Below are 7,026 nucleotides of genomic sequence, written 5' to 3' on the forward strand. Positions count from 1 at the left end.
TTTATGAGGGTTAAACAACAACAAAATGGGGTGGCACTTAAAGTTCCTGATCCAATAGGTCCTCTAACTAGCTATTGTTATCATTTCTTATTTATTAGTCAGAAGGTCATAGGTGAAAAAATATTTCCACCAAACTCAATAATTATGATTTCTGTTTCAATATACTGCTTAACTCTGTGCCAGGCAATGTTCTAGGTGCTTCTCACATGTGAACTTTTCATATTCTTACTACCATCCTAAGGATAGATACTGTTATACTAATCTTACAGATAAGGAAGCCAAGGAATAGCATGCTTGAGTTATCTGCCGTAGATCCCATGGTTACAAAGTCTGTGCTTTTTATCTATGCAGAGTCAGGAATTAACCTAAAGGAGATGGGGAATAAGTGTAGAAAGTGTTACAGGCTCAAGGTGAACAGGTCAGAAACTACAAATTGAGAGTTTGGCTTGGTCCAGCAGTTTAAAGGTATTATCACAAACTGTTCACCTAACGAATAAATTAACTCGTATTTTAGAATGACTGATAAGCTTCTAAGTCCACCTATAAGCAAAATAGGACAATGTTCAATAAATGAATAAGAGGACAGGACTGGTCTTTTACCAGTTAAGTCACCTGGATCTCCCAACCAAGCAGTCGGTGTGCAAGGAGGAGTCCAACCACCAGCAAACCGGAGCGCGAAAGGGTTAATACCACGGCTGGGCGTGGGGAGGGCGGAGGCGAAGAGGATTGTGGGGACTCTGTTGTGTGTCACCAGCGGGCGCTTGAACAATACGGTGCGTTTCTTTATAATGGCCGACCCTAAATGAGTGGTTGAGCGGCCGAACTGCCACTGCCATAGCTCCCTGAAGCCAGCCGAAGTTCAGGGGCCGTCAGCCACGGAGAGCAGATAAGGCAGAGGTTTGTAGTATTTCTTACAGTCTGAGGGCTGGGCATGTCCTGCTTACCAGCTAAGCAGACAGAGGGGAACGGAAGTGAAAGGACGTGAGGAGTGGGGGGAACTAACCCACAGACGGACTCTGCCGCGAGAATTGATGGCATAGTTGTAGGGTTAAGGGGACGTGTAACTGTGTGTGTTGACCTTGGGATGTTTAATGCTCTGGTTATTTTCAGTTGGGGACTGGCGGTATCCTTGGGGGAGGTGGCAAACTGTTGAAAGTGATAAATCTGGGCGAAAATGTATTATTGGCTTGGTACCAACACACCTGGGTCGAACTTCTAAAAGATGATTTTATTGTAGTGATCTAAACCTGTAGTTTCAGATGGTTACTAGTAGAATGATAGCTTTCTTTTCCAAATTACTGAATACAGTATCTGTTCTGTTCTGAGTACTGCACTAGAGTGTCTGGAGAAAGAATTAGGCTTTGTTCTCCACTTTTACATCTAAGCAGTTGCTAATTGCATTTGAACATAGGAAATTAAAATACAAGGGGACAGGTTTTACCTGCGGAGCCCACCAGACTCCCTTGGGCATGGCTTCTGCCTCACATGTGCTAGGCAATTGCTCTACCACTCCAACCCTTAATATACATATTTTAAGATAAAATAAGGGCAAAACTGTGTGCAGTTTTCTTCCAGGTACATTTCCTCCCTTTTTAGCACAGATGCAGCCACTTGGAGAGCTAAGAAGTACCTCAGCTCAAAAAGTTTATTCCTCCCGAGAGCACTTGCACATCACAATCCCAGCACCTTCCTGGGAAAATCGATACTACTTGAGAACAGGGTCTCTCTTTGCATGTGGAGCCTACTAGCTCTATGTAGGACTGCAGTAAAGGATTTACAGGCTTGCTGGCTTTAAAACACTTTTGTGCCACTTCTTTGTTTTCTAGCAAACTCAATTCATAGCAGAGAATTGTGCACCCACTAGAAACCCTAAGCAATCTTTTAATGCTTCTGAACCATCAAACCTGCTGCTTTGTTAACCAGAGAAACAGCTGTATAGCAGACAGTCCAGGTCAGTGGGTTCTCAAATGTTCCTGTGCATCAGAATCAGTTGGAGGGCTTATTAAAACAGAATTGCTGGGTTTCATGCAGAGTTGCTTTTTCAGTTGGTCTGGGGTGGGCCCCCAAATTAACATTTCTAGCAAGTCCCTGGAGATGCTAATACTATTGGCCTTGTGGCCACTGCTGGTCTAAACACAGCAGATCTAAGTAAATCTGAAAGGGCATTTTTATGTAGAGAAGGCCAGGCACACCCCCAGTTACAGATCTGAACTAAATCATAATGGATATGAAAATAGATTTTGTTTAGACACTGCACAGAAAATGTTTAATTTATTTACATTTGTATTTTAGTGTATGTTGACAAAACATCATTATATATATATGGGATACAAAGTCTCTCTCTCCCCCCACATACACAATGTGGAATGATTAAATTAAGCTAAGAAACATACCCATCACCTGAAATAACTTAATTTTTTGTGGTGTAAATATTTGAAACTTAGCAATTTTGAAATGCACAACATACCTTTTTTTTGAGGGGGGTGGATACTGGGAATTGAAACCAGGGACACTTTACCACTGAGCTTTACCACTATCAGCCCCAGATAGGGTCTCACTAAGTTCTGAGGCTGGCCTCCAACTTGAAATCCTCCTGCCTCAGCCTCCTGAGTTCCTGGGAATACAGGCATGCACCACTACACCCAGCAAGAGAACTTAATTTTCTATTTCTATTATTAATTATAGTCGTCATGCTATATAGTAGATCTCAAAAAACATTCCTCCTATCTATGTAAATTTATATACACCTTGATCAACATCTCCCCATTCTCTTCAGCCTCCAGCCTCTGATATCCACCACTGTACTCTCTACTATGAGTGTAATTGTTTTAAATTCCACACATATATGAGAATATGCAGTATTTGTCATTTTGTGCTTGGCTTATTTCACTTTATCCAGGTTTGTCCATGCTATTACAAATGATAGACTTTTCTTCTTTTTTAAGGTTGAAGAATATTCTGTGAATATATATCACATTTTCTTTTACCATTCACCCTTTAATGGACAATTTTGTTGATTCCATAACTTAGCTATTGTGAATAATGCTGTAATTAATTTGAGAATGCAGGTCTCTCTTCAACATATTGATTCAAATCCTTTGCATATATACCCCAAAGTGGGATTGCTGGTAATTCTAAGTTTTTGAGGAACTGCCATACAATTTTCCATAATGCCTTACTAATTTACATTTCCACCAACAATGTACATGAGTCTTCTTTTCTCTACACTTGCTGGGGAATCAAACCCAGGACCCTGTGCTTGCTAGGCAAGTAATCTAACACTGAGCTACATCTCCAGCCCCTCATCCTTTAAAAAAAATAGTTGTCAATGGACCTTTATTTTATTTATTTATATGCAGTGCTGAGAATCAAACCTAGTGTTTCACATGTGCTAGGCAAGCGCTCTACCACTGAGGCACAACCCCAGCCCCACCCTCATCTTTTTTATGATAGCTATTTCAGCAGGTATGAGGTGATATATTATTGGGGCTTTATTGCATTTTTTAGTGATTAGTGGTGTTGAGCATTTTTTCACATGTTTGTTGGCCATTTGTAAGTCTTCCTTTCAAGGAATATTATTCAAGTTCTTTGTTTGTTTTTTTGGTACCAGGGATTGAACTTAGGGGCACTCGATCACTTAGCCATATCCCCAGCCCTATTTTGTATTTTAGAGACAGGGTCTTACTGAGTCGCTTAGTGCCTCACTTTTACTGAGGCTGGCTTTGAACTCACGATCCTCCTGCCTCAGTCTCCAGAGTTGCTGGAATTATAGGCATATACCACTGTGCCTGTCTCTTTGCTCATTTTTAAATTGTGTTATTTTCTTCTTATTGAGTTGAGTTTCTTATATATTTTGGATATTAACCCCTTATCAGATGTATGGCTTACAGATATATATTTCCTCCCATGCTGTAGGTTGTTTAAAATTTTTTGTAGTTATAGATGGACAGAATGCCTCCATTTTATTTGTTTTATTTTTATGTGGTTCAAAGAATTGAACCCAGTACCTCACATGTGCTAGACAAGTGCTCTGCCACTGAGCTACAGTCTCATCCCCTGTAGGTTGTTTCTTTACTGTTGAATGTTTTCTTTGCTGTGCAGAAGTATTTTAGTTTGATATAATCCCATTTGTCTATTTTTATTTTGGTACTGGGGATTAACCCAGGGACACTTTACCACTGAGCTGCATTCCCAGTCTGTTCTTTCTATCCATCTATCTATTTATTTATTTATTTTGGTATTGCAGATACTGGGACTGGTCAGATAGTGAATTTGAATGGCAGGTAGGTGTTTTGTCCCCATCCCCCCNTTTTTACTTTTTGAGACAGAGTCTTCCTAAGTTGCTCGGGGCCTTACTAAGTTGCTGAGACTGGCTTTGCTGGGATTGCAGGTGTGGGCCACTATACCCCTTCTGTGTTTGAGACAGGGTCTCCCTAAGTTGCTTAGAGCTGGCCTTGAACTTGGAGAATCCTCCTATTTCAGTGTCCTTAGTTACCTGGCTCATTTGTCTTATTGTTTTAATATTTATTTTTTAGTTATAGGTGGATACAATCTCTTTATTTTTTATTTATTGATTTTTTTGTGTGGTGCTGAGGATCAAACCCAGTGCTTCACACATGCCAGGTGAGCTCTCTACCTCTAAGCCACAACCCCAGCCCCCATTTGTCTATTTTTAAAAAAAATTTTTTTTAGTTATACATGGACACAATATCTTTATTTATTTATTTATTTTTATGTGGTGCTGAGGATCAAACCCAGGTCTCACACATGACAAGCGAGCGCTCTACTGCTGAGCCACAACCCCAGCCCCCGTTTGTCTATTTTTGTTTTTGTTGCCTGAACTTTTGAGATCAAATCCAAATAATCATTGCCCATATCAATGTCATGTAGTTTTTCTCCTGTCTTAGTTTGTCTACAAGTTTTACATTTTAGGTCTTATGTTTGTCTTTAATAGAATGGGTTTGTTTTGGTTGTTCATTTGTATATTTTGAATGGTCAAGCAAAGATTAACCAAACAAAACTGTTTTTCTTCAATTTTAGGTGTCATAGTGCTTTGTACCATGAAAATTAAAAAAAACACTAAGAAGATATTTTCTTTTAAAATTCTTTGCTGAGTTATATTCAGGTAAGTAGTTATTTATAGTGGAATTCACACCCCTATTTGTGTCAACAACAACAAAATATGGGTTGTTCCTAATTTCTGGTAATAAATTATGTTGAAGTTAAAAAATGCTGTGATGATCTAATTGTCAGAGAAAAATTAGCATAATGAGTCAGAATTGAGAAGGTATGGTAGGTAGTTTTTTTCTAACCCTCAATAAAATCTCTCCCTCCTCTGAAGAAGTAATCATTTTGTTTAATCTAGAGCTCAGAACCAGAAATCCTGTTGTGCTGGAGCTTAATTTGAAGCTTTCTTTTAAAGGTTGACCCTAAACAGTCTCCTGCAGGGGTACAGTTCACAGTTACACATGCCCTCCAAATCCTCCCAGGAGTCTGAAAATGACCAGGACACACTTTCAGAAGTTTCACTATTCATTCTAGACTCTAGTCAATGTTGCATCCCAGATCTCTCCCCAGACCAGTTATAAAACAACCTCAAACCAAACAACCAGGCACACATAAAATAACAACAGAAAAAGTCCAAACAAACCGGCCTAGTTCTATTCAGAGTCTTTGCAGAGGGCCAGCAAGTAGCTGGGCTGGCCAGTGCTCTGAATGTTTCAGAAATATCTTATCTGCTGTACGCACATCCTGAGGGAGTCAGCCGGACACAAACACACACAAAAAGCAACCAAACTTAAAAATTATCAAATTCATTCATGATTGCCAAACCTTATCCTTTTTGTTGTTTCACTGATTTCTCCCCTCCACATTAGTCCTCATATCTAATCTGCACATTGTCCTCCAGAGAGTACAATTCTCTTTTTTGTGTGTGTTTTTAAAATTTTTTATTCTGTTTAGTTATACATGACAGTAGAATGTATTTTAACATATACACTTGAAGTATAACTTCCTATTCTTGTGGTTGTACATATGGAGTTTTACTATATGTATTCATATATAACATTGGAAAGTTATGTCCAATTCATTCTACTGAGAGAGTATAATTTTCGGTGAAATGTGAGAAGTTAAACCTATGTGAGGTTGAGCTCTTTAGCTTGATGTCCTAGATGATTCCTAGGTAGCAATGCTTTAATTTTTAATTTTTATTTTTTTAGTTGTAGATGGACACAATACCTTTATTTTGTTTTTTATTTTATGTGGTGCTGAGGATCAAACCCAGTGTTTCACACATTGCTAGGCAAGTGCTCTACCACTTAGCCACAACCCCAGCCCAACAATGCTTTAATTTTTTTGCATTAACATTCATATTTCTACTGCTGTCACCTCCTCCTCCTCCTAATGAGTTCTTGGTTTCTCTCATAGTCATTTTGCAAGGGAAAAACTCCCAGGGTTCCTGGGAATAGACAGGCTAAGGAGAATTTGGAGCCATGCGTGTCAAAATAACTCTAGAACTGAAATGCAGATGAGTTTGTTTCCAATCCAAATTACCTAACTGCTATAGCTCGTTCTTTAAACACCTTTAAATTAACTGTATATGTTCACCCCTAAGGTAAGGTGAGGTTTCTGATCTGTCACTTAACTACCATGCTGTGGAAGACAGTGTTTTTTGAAAATTTTTTTTTTCATTTTTGTAGTGTTGGAGATTGGACCCAGGCTATTGCGCATACTAGGCAAGTACTCTAACACTGAGCCCATACCCCTTAGGCCACATGGTTTTTCTTTCTTTTTTAAAATATTTAGTTGTCAGTAGACCTTTATTTATTTGTACGAGGTGCTGAGAATTGAACCTAGTGCCTCACACATGCTAGACAAGTGATCTACCACTGGACCACCACCCCAGCCCTACACATGGTTTTTCTGAGTATACAAGTCTTTGTATCAAGGGAGTGAGAACTGAAAAGGATAAGGGGAAAAGGGTGGGTAATTATAAGTAATGTCATATTTTGGGGTTAGGGATATAGC

General features: G+C 39.1%; 1 long non-coding RNA gene across 1 annotated transcript in view; it reads left to right on the forward strand.

Annotated features, from left to right (window-relative positions):
• Nucleotides 1–726: 726 nt before the first annotated feature.
• The window catches only part of LOC107152493, a 29,912-nt gene continuing 23,612 nt past the window's right edge, over nucleotides 727–7,026 (forward strand). The window contains exons 1-3 of the long non-coding RNA XR_001504787.2: nucleotides 727–897; nucleotides 4,247–4,283; nucleotides 5,041–5,125. This is a non-coding gene — a long non-coding RNA (uncharacterized LOC107152493). The remainder of the gene's footprint in view (nucleotides 898–4,246; nucleotides 4,284–5,040; nucleotides 5,126–7,026) is intronic.

This window comes from Marmota marmota, unplaced genomic scaffold, assembly GCF_001458135.2.
Source record: "Marmota marmota marmota unplaced genomic scaffold, marMar, whole genome shotgun sequence".
Taxonomy (NCBI): Eukaryota; Metazoa; Chordata; class Mammalia; order Rodentia; family Sciuridae; genus Marmota; species Marmota marmota.